This window comes from Canis aureus, chromosome 8, assembly GCF_053574225.1.
Source record: "Canis aureus isolate CA01 chromosome 8, VMU_Caureus_v.1.0, whole genome shotgun sequence".
NCBI classification, from domain to species: Eukaryota; Metazoa; Chordata; class Mammalia; order Carnivora; family Canidae; genus Canis; species Canis aureus.
Window position 1 is genome coordinate 20,874,010 of NC_135618.1, and position 18,309 is coordinate 20,892,318.

Genomic DNA, 18,309 nt, shown 5'->3' on the forward strand with positions numbered 1-18,309 from the left:
ATGAACTTGGGGTTGTGGAATCAAGCCCTGCATGGAGCTCTGTGTTGGGTGTAGAGCCTGCTTGGGATTCTCTCTTTCCTTCTGCCCCTCCATGTCTCTCTCTAATAAAAAAAAAAAAAAAAAAAGTAAGGATACATTTAAAAAAGGAAGAATGAACAATCAATGCTATCTCCACAGTTTGTGGCTTTCTGCTAAGTCATTTTTGCACTTATGTGACCTATGATGTTTTCCAGATCTTTGTGTGGGTCTTTGTGTGGAGGAGGAGCTGTAGAGGTAGGGATGTGGCCTAGACATCCGATAGACTTAGGTTTGAATCTCAGCTCTTTTTATATTAGCTATATTATCTTGGCCAAGTAACTTAATCTCTGAGCCCTAGTACCCCCTCTTTAAAATGAGAATAACATATACTTTACAGCATTTATGGAGATTAATAGAATCATGTATGCAATGTATCTGGTATAGTACTTGGTACACAGTAGGTTCTTGATAAGATTAGTTTTCTTTTCCCTCTCTAGTCTGGTCAGTTGCTCAGAACTCCAATTCTATCCCTCCCCAGAATGGACCTTCTTTGCACTTGCCAGTTTCATAGCCAGAACTGGAGTCCCTGCTCTCAGTCCAGCTACATCGCCTTACAGTATAACAAGTAGATAGGAAAGGCTATATCCTGCACTCTTCTTTGTTGAAACTATATTGTTGCTTAATTTTGGATGCCTCTCCTATCCCTCTGCAATTAGCATGGTCAAAATAGGACTTTTCAAAGAGGGTCCTCTAGCAAACCCAAACCTTCTGGCTCATACCAATAGTTGACTCAATTCCTTGAGTTCTGAAATCCACACAATATTGCTGGAGTCATGTCTTGAATAATCTGACCTGTACTATCCTGACTCTACTGTCCAACAGGGCTATTAAAAGAGCGCCCCTAATTTTAATAATATAATAAAACACAACTCTAAATTTATAAAATGGTTGTTGCAGGGAATAATTAATCCATATGACAAGGGTGTTACAGAAGATTTTTTCCTGGCGCAGTATTCTTTTCCCCCCAGCAATATGTACTTTCCAAAGGAAGACATGATTTTGTATCCTAACAATATGCTCTGGGCAAGTGGTGACTTTTCTTTTTCTTTTTCAGTTTTTGCAGTTGTGAACATCAGCGCTTACTAATTTGCTGAACTTCAGTCAGGTCTGAAAGCCATGGATTCCAAAAGAGTAAACACACATGGTAAATGTACAGCCCCTAATGAAAAAGTGAGCATTTTTTTTCATAATTTGCATAAACCTGAGGCCACTTTGATTTTATACTGTCAGTAATAATAGTAAAAGAATGAGCCTAAATTTTAGAAAGCTGTAAAAAGTCAACTCCAGGCAACTAAGTCAAATGCACAAAACAAACAAACCCCTTACTTTTTCCTAACTACTTAGCAGTGTGTGCAAACTGCGCCATCTAAACAGCAGGCACTGGGTGTTACACTAAATGTCAGCAAATTGAACTCCAATTAAAAAAAAAAAAGACAAAATGACCATACCTTGGAACATTAAATAGATAAATAAGTAAATAAGTAAATAAGTAAGTAAATAAATAAATAAGTAAATAAGTAAATAAATAAATAAATAAATAATAAATGAAATAAGTAAATTTTAAAAATAAAGGAAGGGAAGATTTTAAATAAACAGCGGGAAAGGCGGGGCCACGGTTAGGTAGGTCTGCGCCTGCGCGGAAGCACCGGAAGTTGGGAGTTACGCTCGCCATCCGGGTGCCTTGCGCTCCGTGCGTCTTGCTCTTCACAGAACGTTCTGGAAGTTTGGGAGGCGCCGTGGCCCCAGGAACCTCCTGATCTGGAGGTGTGTTTGCAGCTACCGAGGACCTGGCTTTTGAGGTTTCTGTTGCTTCGTTCTTCGGAGAGTGTGCGTTTTTCCTCAGACTTGCGGAGGCCCCGTCTTTGCCTCAGGGCGTTGGCAGAGTGAGAGGGCGTCCTCCTCTCCCTTGTCTTCCTTCAAGAGTTGTGGGGAAAGGACTTTCCTCATGGTTTTCTTGAAGAGTCGTAGAAGCGCTTCCTTTTCAGAAGCGCTGTTGTGGTGCAGGCTTTGAATTTGTGTTTTATTTACTTCAGGTGATGTTTGTAACCTGTCGTTCCCCACCCCAGACCCAACCGCAGCAGGGGTGTGGGGAGGACAGAGAACCTCAAGAATGGAAGCGGCGGGGAAGATCTCGGAGACCAACCTTTCACCTGTCAGTTGAGGTGACCGACCGGGAACGAGATTTCGTGCAGTGTTAACACTGATTTGATTTTGAAGATTTGGGAAAAATAAGCAAAACCCTAATAGCTGAAAATACTAGGGCCTTGAGTCCGAGCTTTTTCTTTTCACACGAGAAAGCCGGCCAACTAGAGGTGAAGTGATTTGCCCCAAGTCCAGGAGCTTTTCCCCAGAGGAACCGGGGGACAAAAGGTGGGGGGGGGGGGGACCTTGCTGCCTCAGCCCTAGTTTTCTGGTTCATATCTAGTCTCAGTTGTACACTCTTGTGGGGATTCTACTGATCCCAGTTCCTTTAGCACTTTTTATAAAAGTGCACAAAATTACTAAACCTCTTTCAGCCTCAGTTAAACTAGTTTAAATGGTAAGACCTACAGGGAAGGGTATGAAGAATTAAATGATTCCATTTTATGTGAGTGTATAATCAGGAGGATGGTCATTAGCTAAGCAGTAAATTGAATTGTGTAAGAGGGGAAAGAAAAGTTGCAGCCCTTCCCCTAGCCATTTACTCATTCAAAAAAACAAATGTTTTTTGGGTATGTACTGTGTGCCACGTACTGCAGATACAGTATTAGGTAAAACAGAAGGTGTTCCCTGCTCTCACAGAGCTAGTTGTCATTCATTCATTCATGCAGTAAATGAGGAAATTATAGAACATTTGGTTTCAACCCAGCAGGAAGAACTTTCTAATTATTAGAGTTGCTCAAAAGTAAAATGAAACTGCCTGAGGAGATATTAACCGTAACTTAAAGTGACTTTCATCTGGATTGGTTGGTTTCTCGATTTTGCTTTGAGCTGATTTTGTATTAAGTAACATGACAAACATAAATTTGATTGATGTTGGGATCCCTGGGTGGCGCAGCGGTTTGGCGCCTGCCTTCGGCCCAGGGCGCGATCCTGGAGACCTGGGATCGAATCCCACGTCGGGCTCCCGGTGCATGGAGCCTGCTTCTCCCTCTGCCTGTGTCTCTGCCTCTCTCTCTCTCTCTCTCTGTGACTATCATAAATAAATAAAAATAAAAAAAAAAAATTAAAAAAAAAAATTTGATTGATGTTAAGATGCTTTTGAACTAAGGGAAATGAAATATGTTTATAAATAATTTTGTTGGGCAAAATATGGTAGGTGCTCAGCAGAGGTGTTGTAGGGTACATTCTGTGGAAGGAGAGATCTCATTTAAGTTGGGGGTGGTCAGGGATAGTTTCTTGCAGAAGACAGGATTTCTTTTTTTTTTCTTCTTCTTCTTTTTTTTTTTTTAAATATTTTATTTATTTATTCATGAGAGACAGAGGGAGAAGCAGGCTCCTCACGGGCAGCCCAATGCGGGACTCAATCCCCCCAACCTGGGATCACGCCCTGAGGCGAAAGCACACACTCAGCTGCTGAGCCACCCAGGTGTCCCAGAGACAGGATTTCTAATGGGCCTTGAAGGAGAGTTAGGATTTTAATAGAAATTATTTTTTAGAAAAGTTTTAGATTTACAGAAAAATAGACGTGAAAGTCCAGAGTATTCCTACACACTGTTTAGTTTATCCTATTACTAACATTTTGTGTTATATGGTACTTTTGTCAAAACTAAGGGACCATAATTATTATTATTAACTAAAATTCATAGTTTATTCCGATTTCCTTAGTTTTTTACTTAATGTCTTTTTTTTTTAAGATTTTATTTATTTATTCATGAGAGACACACAGAGAGAGAGGCAGAGACACAGGCAGAGGGAGAAGCAGGCTCCATGCAGGGAGCCTGATGCAGGACTTGATCTCGGGTCTCCAGGATCAGGCCCTGGGCTGATGGCGGCGCTAAACCGCTGAGCTACCCAGGCTGCCCTAATGTCCTTTTTTTTTTTTTTTTTTTTTTTTTTCTGTTCCAGGATTCCAGTAAGTATACCACATTACATTTAATTATAATGTTTCCCAGGATGCCTGGGTGGCTCAGGAGTTGAGCGTCTGCCTTTGGCTCAGGGCTGATCCCGGAGTTCCAGGATCAAGTCCCACATGGGGCTCCCTGCAAAGAGCCTGCTTCTCCCTCTGCCTGTGTCTCTGCCTCTCTCTCTGTGTCTCTCATGAATAAATAAGTAAAATCTTTAAAAAAATTATAATTTTCCTTAGGTTCCTCCTGTCTCTGACAGTTTCTCACACCTTCTTTGTTTTTGATAGCTTTGATGGCTTTGAGGAGTGCTGGTCTGGTATTTGTAGGATTTGCTACTATTGGAGTTTGATGTGTTTCTCAAGGTAGGAGTAGGATTATGGATTATTGAGAGGAGGGTTACATCATATCAGTGGTACATATTGTCAACATGATTTATGACTATTAGTGTAGACTTTGACCAGCTGATGAGGTAGTACCTATCATGTTTCTTCAGTGTCTCTTGGAGACAGTGTCAGATTTGTCTCTTCTCCTCGTTTATTAATTTACTCAATTATTTTTATCAGTATGGATGTGTGGATATTTTATACTTGGAATTATAATAAATATTTTACTTATTTTGCTACTCACATTGTTCCACCTTTGGCCATAGGAGTCTTTCAGTTGATTACTCTTTTTGTCATACTCCTCTCAATGTGAGCTTTTTCTTTGCTTTTGTTTTTAACCACTTCTTTACTTTCTGTTACTTCAGAATAGTCTAGGCTCAGCTTGTTGTCCCATTCCTAGAATCAGCCATTTCTCCAAGGAGCCCTGCTTCTTTTTATTGGAGAATGGTATTACAAACCAAAGTCTGGCTGGTAGGTGTGATTGTTGCTAAGAGAGTATCATTTCATTTAGGCCCCTCTCAGATGACAGAGCAAAGAAATATATACATGTGTGTACTAATCCATGTATGCCCACATGTCTATAAATATTTTTCTCTATATTAAGTTGTATCTATGTTAAGCTAACCGAAATTTCATAGTGATGTTGCCAACTGTAATCCATTGCTATATGGATCATTGTAGCCTCAAAAGGTGGATGAAAAAGAAGATTTAAGCAAAAGTATGAGGAATAAAGTTTAAAAATGCTGTTAAGAATATTCTTGTACAAATATTTTAATACACAATGCATGCATTTCTTTTCAGTATAAACTTAGGAGTGCAATTGCTTAGGAGTGCAAATCTTCACTTTGGTATATAATTCCTGTCAAGAAGTCTGAAAAGTCTGAGATTTTATCCTACTTGCAAGCTAACAAATTGGCTTGGCATTTGTTTGATGCTGGCAGAAGATACTCGATACCTGGACCAGACACAGGATTTAAAAGAAAATCATGGCAAAAGTAGTAGCCAAAGATTTAGGTTTCTAATGGTTTCCTTAGCTTTCATATCCCACAAGAGGTAGACGGGTTGGAATAACGTAGGTGGATTTAGATGGGCATGCATGCAATTGGTTACGTTAACAGAGAGGAACACTTATTAATGAGTGGTGACAAGCCTGCTCAGTGCATTTCTCCATATTGCTCATTGCAAATGAAAAATGACCTGGGTAAAGAGTCAGGGCCTGATATTCTTGGCATTTTCAGAAAAAAAAAAAAAATGCAGGGACACTAAGGGCCCATCAAAGATTACCCCAACAATGTCTATCTCCCAAAATGGTTGGTTACACTAGTTTACATTTCAGCTACCCCTGTGTGAAAGTCTGTTGCTTCATATCCTAACCAGTTTTTTTTTTTTAAGATTTTATTTATTTATTCATGACAGAGAGAGAGAGAGAGAGAGAGAGAGAGGGGCACCGTGCAGGGAGCCCGACACAGGACTTGATCCTGGGTCTCCAGGATCACACCCTGGGCTGAAGGTGGCGCTAAACCGCTGGGCCACCCGGGCTGCCCCCAGTTTTTTTTTTTAAACACTTAATTTTTGTCACTTATATGCAGCCATTTTTAACTGGATTCTATAAGAGAATTAAACCTATTGAACATGATTTGAGTGATTATTTTTTCATTTCTTCCAAGGATGGTATATATCTAGTACCATTCTAGATGCATGGGAGAGAACCAAAGTCATGAAATACCATGAAGATCTTAGGGAGGACTTGGCAAATTATGGCCCATGAGTCAAATCTGGCCTTCCACATTTGGAGCCAAGAATAATTCTTTATAGGGATGCCTAGGTGGCTCAGTTGGTTAGCAGCCAGCTCTTGCTTTCAGCTCAGGTCATGATCTCAAAGTCCTGGGATCCAGGCCTGCATGGAACTCTGCAGTGAGTTTGTTGGAGGATTGTCGCTCTCCCTCTCCCTTTGCCCCTTCCTCGACTTGTGCTCTCTTTCTCTCTCTCAAATAAATAAATAGATCTTTAAAAAAATAATAATTCTTTATAGTTGTGATTGGAAAAAAATATTTGTGATGCATGAATATTATGTGACATTCATATCTTCATATCCTTAAATGCAGTTTTAAGAAACCAAGACTCATTAATATACTTATTGTCTGTGGCTGGCTGCTTTCATGCTATAGGATCAGAGTTGAGTCATTGCAAGAGACTTGTGTGGCCCACAAAGTCTAAGATAGTTGCTGTCTGCCCTTTACAGAAAACACAAATCAATGGAAAGATATTCTGTGTCCATGGATTTGAAGACTTAACTATTCTTTTTTAAAAAACATATTTTATCTATTTATTCCTGAGAGACAGGGAGAGAGAGAGAGAGAGAGAGAAACAGACAGAGACATAGGTAGAGGGAGAAGCAGGCTCCTTCTGGGGAGCATGATGCGGGACTCAATCCCAGGACCCCAGAATCACTACCTGAGCTGAAGGCAGACACTCAACCACTGAGCCACCCAGGTGCCCTAGAATTAACTGTTCTTAAGATGTCCTTACTACCCAAAGGTGTACATGACCATTGGTATGATCCTCTCTCAGCCAGAATTTCCTGAAATGTAAAATTATACAAATATTTTCTTTTTCTTTCTGCACTGGTTGTTCAGAACCTAGCCAAAAATGTGTAATGTTCAGTTGCTTATGTTCTCTTTTGAGCATTCCACACACTTAAACATGTGTGTGTGTGTGTGTGTGTATATATATATATATATTTAAATATATGAGTACATCATTCTCATTCCATTTCTAACTGACCTTTTGTGATAGTTTGTCTCCACTCTGAGCAGCCTTTAATTTTACTACCAAATTTAAATCATTTCAGCTTTCTCTCTCCTATCTTGTCTCCCTAAAGAGCCTATGTTGGAAGGAAAAGCCTGGGATATGGATGTCTTGGTTACCCAATTAAATCAAGTAACATAATGTTTATTAAATATCTACTGTGGGACTAATATGGAAGGAGACCAAAAATTGAAATATAGTCTGAGAATTCTTCATGGAAACATTGAAGCATAATCTGAACTACAAAGTAACCTTAGGCTTTGAACATTATAAGAGGAGTAGAAATAACAGACATCAAATTCTGTTACTTCTAAAAAAAAAAAAAAAAAAAAAAAAAAAGGGCCAGCTCTCCTTTTACTATGTTTACCACCCAAGTGTTCTCTTTTTAAAAAGTAAAAACTAGGGATCCCTGGATGGCGCAGCGGTTTAGCAACTGCCTTTGGCCCAGGGTGCGGTCCTAGAGACCCGGGATCGAATCCCACGTTGGGCTCCCTGTGCATGGAGCCTGCTTCTCCCTCTGCCTGTGTCTCTGCCTCTCTCTCTCTCTCTCTCTGTGACTATCATAAATAAATAAATTAATTAATTTAAAAAAAGTAAAAACTATACATTTAGAAATAACAATTTTAAGTGCATTGTGCCTCTTGCCTAATATTAGTAATTACCATTTATTGAAGCTTAATATTTGCAAAGTGCATTTCAGTAATGACTATTTCACTTATGTGCTCTTCTGTTTCATGTGCTTTATGCACAATAATTAATCCTCTTTTTTCAAAAAATTTATTTATTTGAGAGTGAGACACACACAGCATGAGTGGGGGGAGGGACAGAAGGAGAGGAGGAGAGAGAACCCCTAAGCAGATTCCACACTGAGTATGCAGAGCCCCATGGGGAATGTGATTCAAGGATCTTGAGATTATAACCTAAGCTGAAATCAAGAGTCGGACGCTTAACAGACTGAGCCACCCAGGTGCCCCCATTCAATAGCCTTATGGGGTAGGAAGTGTTATCCACATTTTACAGATGAGGAACTAAGGTGTGGAGAAGTGATTTGCCCAAGATCAAATCATAGCTAGTAGGTAGCAGAACCAAGAATTCAAATCAGGGAGCCTGGCTCGAGGCTACATATTGACTTTTTTTAATTTTTATTTTTAAAGATATTATTTATTCATGAGAGACGGTGAGAGGTAGAGACAAAGGCAAAGGGAGAAGCAGGCTCCCCGTGGGGAGTCCCATGTGGGACTTGATCCAGAAGCTCTGGGATCAGGCCCTTAGCTGAAGGCAGATGCTCAACCACTGAGCCACCCAGGCGCCCCTCGAGGCTACACATTTAAATGGTAGGCCATAATTCTATGTTACGATGTGATTTAATCCTTTGAAGTGTTTTGAAAGTAGGACTGTTACTTGAATTTTACAAATGAGACAGCTGAGGTTTGGAGAGGTAAAAATGACTTGCCGAAGAGCACATAACTAGTAAGTGAAGGAACCAGGATTTGAATCTAGGTACTCCCACCACAGAATTTGTGCTCTTAATTATTATGTTATATTGGTCTGAAGATGACTAGATGGTCTCTTAATAATCTTTAATACCACATACTTTAGTCTTTTAAAAATCTAGATACTCTTAGTCTCATTTATTCTAGGTTTTGATTTAATGTTTGAAAATTTCCAGTATCTGTACCTCCCAAAGCCATGCTGGGTAAATTGCCAAGCCAGATAAACGTTGTACTCTCCTGAGTTTTCCTCAATTCCCAGTATAGAAAGGCTTTCTGGGGCTTCCTTTCTTCCGTTAAGGACTCATTTTAATGCTGCCCTCTTTTTCTCTACGTACCTAGAAACCTATCAGTATATCCTCACCTTCGTCATTTCTCTGTTTTAAGAAATGAAAAATAGCTGCTTCTTAGAAAAACCTAGGAGAACCCTGTTTGATAATTAGAACTCTTCTATTTCATACTATTGTAAAAGATGTTACTCCTGAAGAAAGACAATACAGAAGTAAAGATGTTTTTTCTAGCCATATAAGCAAGGCAAGTTATTTATTTAATCTAGAAATTCAATGTGTTTTTCCTTTTGGAAAATAATTGGGATGTAATAACTTCTGGGACCATTTTCAGTAACTATCAAGGTGTTTCAAAAGGTTAATTTTCACTTAACAAAGGATTAGTTTTGTTTTCTTTGCTTGATTTTAGCTGCCTGGCCTTAATTTTGGTTTCCCTAGCAGCAAGAGGAGCCTACTAGTAACAGAGTCGCTAGAATTCCAGCAGATTTCACAGCACCAGCATAAGAAATATTTTTAATAACTTCACTGTTGAACACTTATGGTTCTTACACGACAGAATTTTTTAATTTAAAAATGATACAGGGCAGTCTGGGTGGCTTAGCGGTTTAGCACCACCTTCAGCCCGGGGTGTGATCCTGGAGACACTGGATCGAGTCCCACGTCAGGCTCCCTGCATGGAGCCTGTTGCTCCATCTGCCTGTGTTTCTGCCTTTCTCTCTGTGTGTCTCTCATGAAAAAATAATAAAATCTTTTAAAAATTTAAAAAACAATGATACATATCATTTTAAATATTTTTGGAACTATTTAAAAGCTTTTAAGAGATTCAGGCATATGCTATATATAGGATATTTTTAATATATATGTTAAATTTATAATATATATGCTTACATAATATGTATAATTATGTGTGTTATATAGCAATAATTACATAATACATATTTTTATATACTGTAATACATATAATACAAAATATATTTTTGAGGTATAATTGATACATAATGAATTGCGCTGAGTGATGTGATATTTTATTACATTTATACACTTGTGAAACAGTCGCCACTAATCAGTATAGCGAATATACCCATCATCCCCAAAAACTGCTTCCTGCCTGTTTGTAATTTTCCTTTCTTTCCCAGTTATTCCTTCATCATAACCATGGTTCTGTTTTCTGTCACTGTAAGTTAGTTTGCATTTTCAGGAGTTTTATATAAAGGGAATCTTACAGTATGTGCTTTTTTCCCCTTTCAGCATAATTTTTTAGGTTGATTCAGGTTGTATGTATTAATAGTTCATTCCTTTTTATTTTTTAAATTTTTTTCATTCCCTTTTTTTTTTTTAAACATTTTATTCATTTGTTTATAGAGACACAGAGAGAGAGAGGCAGAGATACAGGCAGAGGGAGAAGCAGGCTCCATGCAGGGATCCTGATGTGGGACTCAATCCCGGGTCTCCGGGATCACACCCTGGGCTGGAGGCAGTGCTAAACCCGCTGAGCCACCAGGGCTGCCCTCATTCCTTTTTATTCTTGATTAGTTTATATCAAAGTCTATTAACTTTTTGAAGGGTATTTGGGGTGTTCCTAGTTTTTGGCTTTTACAAATAAAACATGTGATTAAGACTTTATATGGATAGATGCTTTCTTTTTGCTTTGGTAATATAGCTAAGAGTGAATTGGCTGGATTATATGGTTTGTGTGTGATTAATTTTTAAAGAAATTGCCCAACTCCTTTTCAAAGTAGTTGTACCACATACTTTCCAAATATCAGTGTATGAGAGGTCCAGTTCTTCCACATCCTTACCATCAATTAATATGTTTAGTCTTTTAAATTTTAGACATATTAGGTATATTGTGTTCATTGTGATTTTAATTTTCATTTTCCTAATGTCTAATGATGTTGAATATCTTTTCATGTGCTTATTTGCTATTTATTTATCTTTTTTGAAGTATCTGTACAAATTTTTTGCCTATTTTTAAATTGGATTGTTTTTTTGAGTCTTGAGAGTCTCTATATATTTTTGGTAAAAGTCATTTACCAGATACATGTTTTGCAAATATTTTCTTTCAATCTGTGGTTTCTCTTTATTTTCCTAACAGTGTCTTTTGAGGGGGAAAGCTTTTTTAACTTTGATGAAGTCCAATTTATCAACTCTTTTCTTTTATGGGTTACAGTTTTGGTATCATCTAAACATTTTTTCCCTGACCCAAGAGCATAAAGATGTCCTATTTTCTTCTAAAACATTTATTATAGGTTTATGTTTTACTGGTAGATCTGTGATCCATTCTGAGTTAACTTTTGTATATGATGTGTGGTAGGCATCCAAGTTTTCTTTCTTGGGTCCTGGGATTGAGTCCTGAACCATGCTCCCTGCTTAGTGAGGAGTCTGCTTCTCCTGCTACCTCTACCCCCTGCTTGTAATCTCACACGCTCTCTCACTCCCTGTCTCTCTCAAATAAATAAATAAGATCTTTAAATTTTTTTTTATTTATTTATGATAGTCAGAGAGAGAGAGAGAGAGAGAGGCAGAGACATAGGCAGAGAGAGAAGCAGGCTCCATTCATTGGGAGCCCGACATGGGATTCGATACCGGGTCTCCAGGATCGCGCCCTGGGCCAAAGGCAGGTGCCAAACAGCTGCACCACCCAGGGATCCCTAAATAAATAAAATCTTTAAAAAAAAAGTCCATACTAACCCAGGCAATATACAGATTCAGTGCAGTCCCAATCAAAATACCAACAGCATTCTTCACTGAATTAGAATAAGCAATCTTGAAATTTGTATGGAACCATGAAAAATCTTAAATAACCAATGCAGTCTTGAGGAAGAACAACAAAGCTGGTGGTATCTCTATCCTACATTTCTTTTTTTTTTAAGATTTTTTATTTATTTATTCGTAGAGACACAGAGAGAGAGAGGCAGAGACACAGGCTGAGGGAGAAGCAGGCTCCATGCAGGGAGCCCGACGTGGGACTCGATCCTGGGTGTTCAGGATCACACCCCAGGCTGCAGGCGGTGCTAAACCGCTGCGTCACCGGGGCTGCCCTCTATCCTACATTTCAAGATACACTACAAAGCAACAATCATCAAAACAATATGGTACTGGCACAAAATTAGACATGTAGATCAGTGAGTGGAACAGAAGAGAGCCCAGAAATAAAGCCATGCTTTTATGACCAAATTCATCTACAACAAAGAAAGCAAGAATGTACAATGGAGAAAAGACAGTATTTTCAATAAATGGTACTGGAAAAACTGTCAACTACATGCAAAGGAATGAAACTGGCCCACTTTATTATACCATACACAAAAATAAACTCAAAATGAATTAAAGACCTAATTGTGAGACCAAACCATAAAAACTCCTAAGAGAAACACAGACAATAATCTCTCACACAGTGGCCTTAGCAATATATTTAGATATATGTCTCCTTAAGGCAAGGGAAACCAAACAAAAACAAAACTTTAAGCAAATAAAATGCTTTTGCACAGCAAAGGAAGCCATCAACAAAACAAAATGTCTTTTATTTCTGTTTCTTGTCTGAATGCTGCAGTTAGGACTTCCAGTACTATGTTGAATAAAAGTATTGAGAATGGACATCTTTGTTTTGTTCCTGACCTCAGAAGAAAGCTTTGTTTTTCACCTTTGACTGTGATTCCAGCTGTGTGTTTTTTCATACATGGCCTTAGAGTGGATATTGTATTTTGCCAATTTTTTTTTTGCATCTATCGAGATGATTGTATCAAGATAATGCGGTTTTTTTCTTTCTTTTGTTAATGTGATGTATCATATTGATTTGCCAATATTGAACTACCCTTGCATCCCTGGAATAAATCCAACTTGATCATGGTGAATAATTTTTTTAATGTATCATTGAATTTGGTTTGCTAATATTTTGTTGGCTATTTTTGCTCTTCAGAGACATTGGTCTGTAGTTTTCTTTTTTAGTAGTGTCTTTGTCTAGTTCTGTATCAGAGTAATGCAGGCCTTGTGGAATGAATTTGGAAGTTTTCCTTCCTCTTTTATTTTTTTTGCATAGTTTGAGAAGAATAGCTGTTAACTCTTTTCTATCTATTTATTCATCTATGTTTAGAAACGTTTTTGAAGTTTTTATTTTAATTCCAGGTTTTTAACATATAGTGTTATATAGGTTTCAGGTGTACAATATAGTAACTCAGAAATTCCATACATCACCCAGTGCTTATCATGACAAGAGTACTCCTTAATTTCATCACCTTTTTATTTTTGTTTAATTTTTTAAAAAGATTTTATTTATTCATTCATGAGAGACAGAAAGAGAGAGAGAGAGAGGCAGAGACACAGGCAGGGGAGAAGCAGGCTCCATGCAGGGAGCTCGACGTGGGACTCGATCCCGGGACTCCAGGATCACGCCCTGGAGCCAAAGGCAGGCACTAAATCGCTGAGCCACCCGGGCTGGCCCATCACCTTTTTAACCATCCCACACCCTACTCCTCTCTGGTAACCATCAGTTTGTCTATAACTAAGAGTCCCTTTCTTGGTTAGTCTCTCTCTGCCTCTCTTTTTTCCCCTCTTTGCTCATTTGTTTCTTAAATTCCATGTGTGAGTGAAATCATGTGGTATTTGTCTTTCTCTGACTGACTTCACTTAGCATTATACTCTACTCTGTTCATGTCATTGCAAATGGCAAGATTTAGTTCTTTTTATGGCTGAATAATATTCCATTGTGTGTGTATACACACCATACACACACACACACACACACACACACCCTTTATACATTCATCAATCAATGAACATTTAGACTGTTTCCATATCTTGACTATTGTAAATAATGCTGCTATAAACATAGTGATGCATGTAACCCTTTGAATTAGTGTTTTTGTATTCTTTGGGTAAATATCCAGTAGTGTGTTTGCTGGATCACAGGGTAGCTCTATACTGTTTTCCATTTTCTACAGTGGCCACACTAGCTTGCATTCCCACCAAGAGTGCATGGTGTTCCTTCTCCGTGTCCTCACCAACACCTGTTCTTTTTTGTGTTGCTGATTTTAGCCATTATCCCTGATGAGCATAGATGCAGGATTCCTGAACAAAATGCTAGCAAACCAAATTCAGTAATACATCAAAACAATCTTTCACTACAATCAAGTGGGATTTATTCCTGGGATGCAAAGGTGGTTCATTATTTGCAAATCAATCAACATAATGCATCACATCAATAAAGGAAAGAATAAGAACCATATGATCATTTCAGCAGATGCAGAAAAAGCATTAGACAAAGTACAACATCCATTTGTGATAAAAAAAAAAAAACCAACAAAGTAGGTTTAGAGGGAACATACCTCAACATAATAAAGGCCATATATAAAAAATCCATAGCTAACATCATCCTCAATAGGGAAAAACTAAAAGCTTTTCTCCTAAGGTCAGGAACAAGACAAGGATGTCCACTCTCACCACTTTTAAACAATGTAGTCCTGGAAATTCTAGCCACCCCAAGCAGACAAGAAAAAGAAATAAAAGCATCCAAATCTGTAAGGAAGAAGTAAAACTTTCACTATTTGCAGATACTCTAGAAAACCTGAACGATTCCATCAAAAACTGCTGGAACCTATAAACAAATTCAATAAAGTCACAAGATACAAAGTCAGTGTACAGAAATCTTGCATTTCTATACACCAATAATGAAGCAGTAGAAAGAGAAATTAAAAGAATCCCATTTACAATTGTACCAAAAATAATAGGATACCTAGGAATAAAGCTAACCAAGGAGGTAAAATACCTGTATTCTGAAAACTATAAGACACTAATGAAAGAAGTTGAAGACAACACACAAAAAAATGGAAAAACATTCCATGCTCATGGATTGGAAAAATAAATATTGTTAACTCTTAAAATGTTTGGTAGACTTCATCTGTGAAGCTATCTGGTCCCAGACTTTTGTTCATTGGGAATTTTTTGATTACTGATTCAGTTTGATTTCTAGTGGTCAGTCTGTTCAAATTTTCTGTATCTCCTGATTCAGTTTTGGGAGATTGTATGTTTCTGGGACCTTATCTATTTCTTCCAGGTTGTCCAACTTGCTGACATGTAATTTTTCATTATCTTCTCTTATGGGAGTGCCTGGGTGGCTCAGTTGGTATAGCATGTGACTCGATCTCAGGGTTCATGATTTGGACCCCCAGTGTTGTGTGTAGAGATTACTTTAAAAAATTCTCTTTATGTTCGTTCTCTTTCTTTATCTGATTTTTTATTTTTTTTGAATCTTCTCTCTTTATTTTTCATGTTGAGTCTGTTAATACTTTAATAGTTTATCAATTTTGTTGATTCTTTTCAAAGAACCAGCTTGTGGTTTCATTGATCTGTTCTATTGTGGGGTTTTTTAAAGGCTTTTTCATTTATGTCTGTTCTAATCTTTGTTTCCTTCCTTCTATTAGGCTTTGGGTGTTGGTTGTTCTTTTTCTAGCTCCTGTAGGTGTAAGATTAGGTTGTTTATTTCAGATTTTTCTTGCTTCTTGAGGTAAGCCTATATTGCTGTTATCTTTTCCCTTAGAACATCTTTTGCAGCATCCCAAAGATTTTGGACCATTGTGTTTTCATTTTCATATATTTCCATGTATTTCTTTATTTCCTTTTTAATTTCTTGATTTACCTATTTGTTGCTTCATAGTGTGTTCTTTAGCCTCCATTTGTTTGTGTTTTTTCCAGTTTTTTTCTTGTTATTGATTTCTGATTTCATACCATGGTGGCCAGAAAGGATACTTGATATGATTTAAGTCTTAGGTTTATTGAAGTTTGTTTTGTGGCCTAATATATGATCTGTTCTGGAGAACATTCCACGTGGGCTTAAAAGGAATATATTCTGCTGTTTTGAGATGACATATTCTGTATAGATCTGTTAGGTCCCTTGGTCTAATGTGTTGCTCAAAGTCACTGTTTCTTTGTTGGTTTTGTGTCTGGATGATCTATCCGTTGACATAAATGGGGTGTTAAAGTCCCCTATTGTATTCCTGTCAGTTTCTCCCTATATATCTGTTAATATTTGCTTTATGTACTTAGGTGTTCTTGTATTGGATGTTTATATACTTATAATCATATTCTCTTATTGGATTGACTCCTTCATCAGTATGTAATGCCCTTATTTGTCTTTTGTTACAGTCTTCATTTTAAAGCTTGTTTTCTCTAGTATTGCTACCTCATCTTTTTTCTGGCTTTCATTTGCATATGTTTTTCCATCCCTTTCCTTACAGTCTTTGTGTATATTTAAGTCTGAAGTGAATGTCTTGTAGGTAGTATAATAGATGGGTCTTGTATTTTTATCCATTCAGTCACCCTTTGTCAATAGCCTTCTACAGCAAAAAGATTACAACTCACTGAAAACTCAGATTATGGTTAGCATTTTTTACGAAGAAACTATTTTTATGAGAGAGAGAGAGAGTGCACAAGCAGGTGAGGGGAAGGACACAGGGAGAGAGAGAGAAGCAGATTCCCTGCTAAGCAGGGAGCCCAGTGTGGAGCTATTCAAGGACCCTGAGCTCGAGTTGAGCTGAACACAGATGCTTAACCAACTGATTCACTCAGCCCAAGAAAGTATTTTTTAGTTAAGGTATATACGTTGTTTTTTAGATATAATGCTCTTATTGCACATCTAGCAGATTAAGTATAGTATTTATAACTTTCATATGCACCAGGAAACCAAAAAATTCATTTAACTTGGGACGCTTGGGTGGCTCAGTGGGTAAGCACATCTGCCTTCAGCTCAGGGTGTGATCCTGGGGTCCCGGGATCGAGTCCCACATCAAGCTCCCTGCATGGAGTCTCTGCTTCCCTCTGCCTGTGTCTCTGCCTCTCTCTCTCTCTGTCTATCATGAATAAATAAATAATAAAAAAAAATCTTTAAAAAATTTCATTTAACTTATGTGATTGTGATACTTGCTTTAATTGTGGTGGGTCTGGAACCAAATTCACACTTTCTCTGTAGTATGCCTGTATTTAGATTTCTCTTTTTTTTTATTTGTTTTTTATCCTTATTGGTAATTTGCGTCTTTCTAGAAAAGTGGCCATTCCCCAACCTGGGGCACAAGTGTTGGCACCAGGCCCCGGCCATTTGGCCCGGGGGCACCCTGCGCCTCTCAGAGGTGGCAGACTCAGACGTAGGCCTGTTCCAGGACTCTACGGAGCCATGGGCTTCTCGGGTGCCATCTTCAGACGAGGAGGTGGTGGAGGAGCCTCAGAACCACCGTGCACGAATGTCCTTGGGCACCAAGGGGCTGAAAGTCAACCTGTTTCCTGCCCTGAGCCTGTCTCCCTGAAGGCCAAGCTGCGCCCTCGGAACCGCTCAGCTGAGGAGGGGGAGCCTGTGGAGAGCAAGCCAAGCCAGGAGGAGTCCATGGTGCAGCGTTCCAAGTCTTGCAAGGTCCCGGGGCTGGGGAAGCCCCTTGCATTACCTCCCAAGCCAGAGAAATCCTCAGGGTCAGAAGGATCATCACCCAACTGGCTACAAGCCCTGAAGCTCGAAGAAGAAGGTCTGAGAAGTCCTTGAGGTCCTTCCATCTGGCAGTCTCAGGCAATGCCCATTCCTGTGGGGTCCCTGGCGAGGAGACGGCTGGAGCCCCACCAGGCCCCAGGCTGCAGCCTCTGTCCCCTCCACATCTGAGAAGTGGCTGGGGAGGTACATTTATGCACTTTGTATCCCTCCGCCCTTCTTGACTCTACCCCCTCCCTCCTGACCAAATTCAGGCATTAGTGGTAAAGGTTTGGTCCCTCCTCCCTCGGTCTCTTGACAACCGCCCCTCTGCTTCCTCCTCCAGCCTCTCTCGGGTTTTCTTTTGATATCAATTTATAGCATTTTTTATAAAAGCCTTTGATTTTTGTAACAGGCAGAGCCCTGCCCCCTCCCAAGCCTCCCTCTGTCCTGCCAGGTGCCCCACAGAGACCAATAACATTTTGCCACTTGAAACAATAAATTTGGGGGGGGGGGGAAATTCTTGGGATTATAATATGTATTTTATTATTATTATTATTTCAGATTAATACTTCTACTTGGCATAATAAAATGGATTCTCCCACTGAGAGATATTAGAAGTTAAATATATGAGATGTTGCTTACAACCAAAATAACTTCTTTTGTTACTAGAAGCTCACTCTTAATATTGTCAGCATATCTTATCAGTAATGTTATGGGAACATAATTCATTGACCAACTATTTAGTAAATACCACTGTGCTAAGTGTAAAGG

The 18,309-nt window shown here is 38.8% G+C and overlaps 1 protein-coding gene across 8 annotated transcripts in view; it reads left to right on the top strand.

The window, feature by feature from the left end:
• Positions 1 to 1,716: 1,716 nt before the first annotated feature.
• Positions 1,717 to 18,309, top strand: part of C8H1orf146 (chromosome 8 C1orf146 homolog) — a 59,437-nt gene continuing 42,844 nt past the window's right edge. For 2 of the 8 annotated variants that reach the window (XR_013384354.1, XM_077905422.1), the window contains exon 1: positions 1,733 to 1,877. The gene's annotated coding sequence lies outside the window, so the exon portion shown is untranslated. Of the gene's footprint in view, positions 1,906 to 2,111; positions 2,241 to 18,309 lie in introns of all 8 variants that reach the window. The other 6 variants (XM_077905427.1, XM_077905426.1, XM_077905425.1 and 3 more) reach the window with 6 other exon arrangements.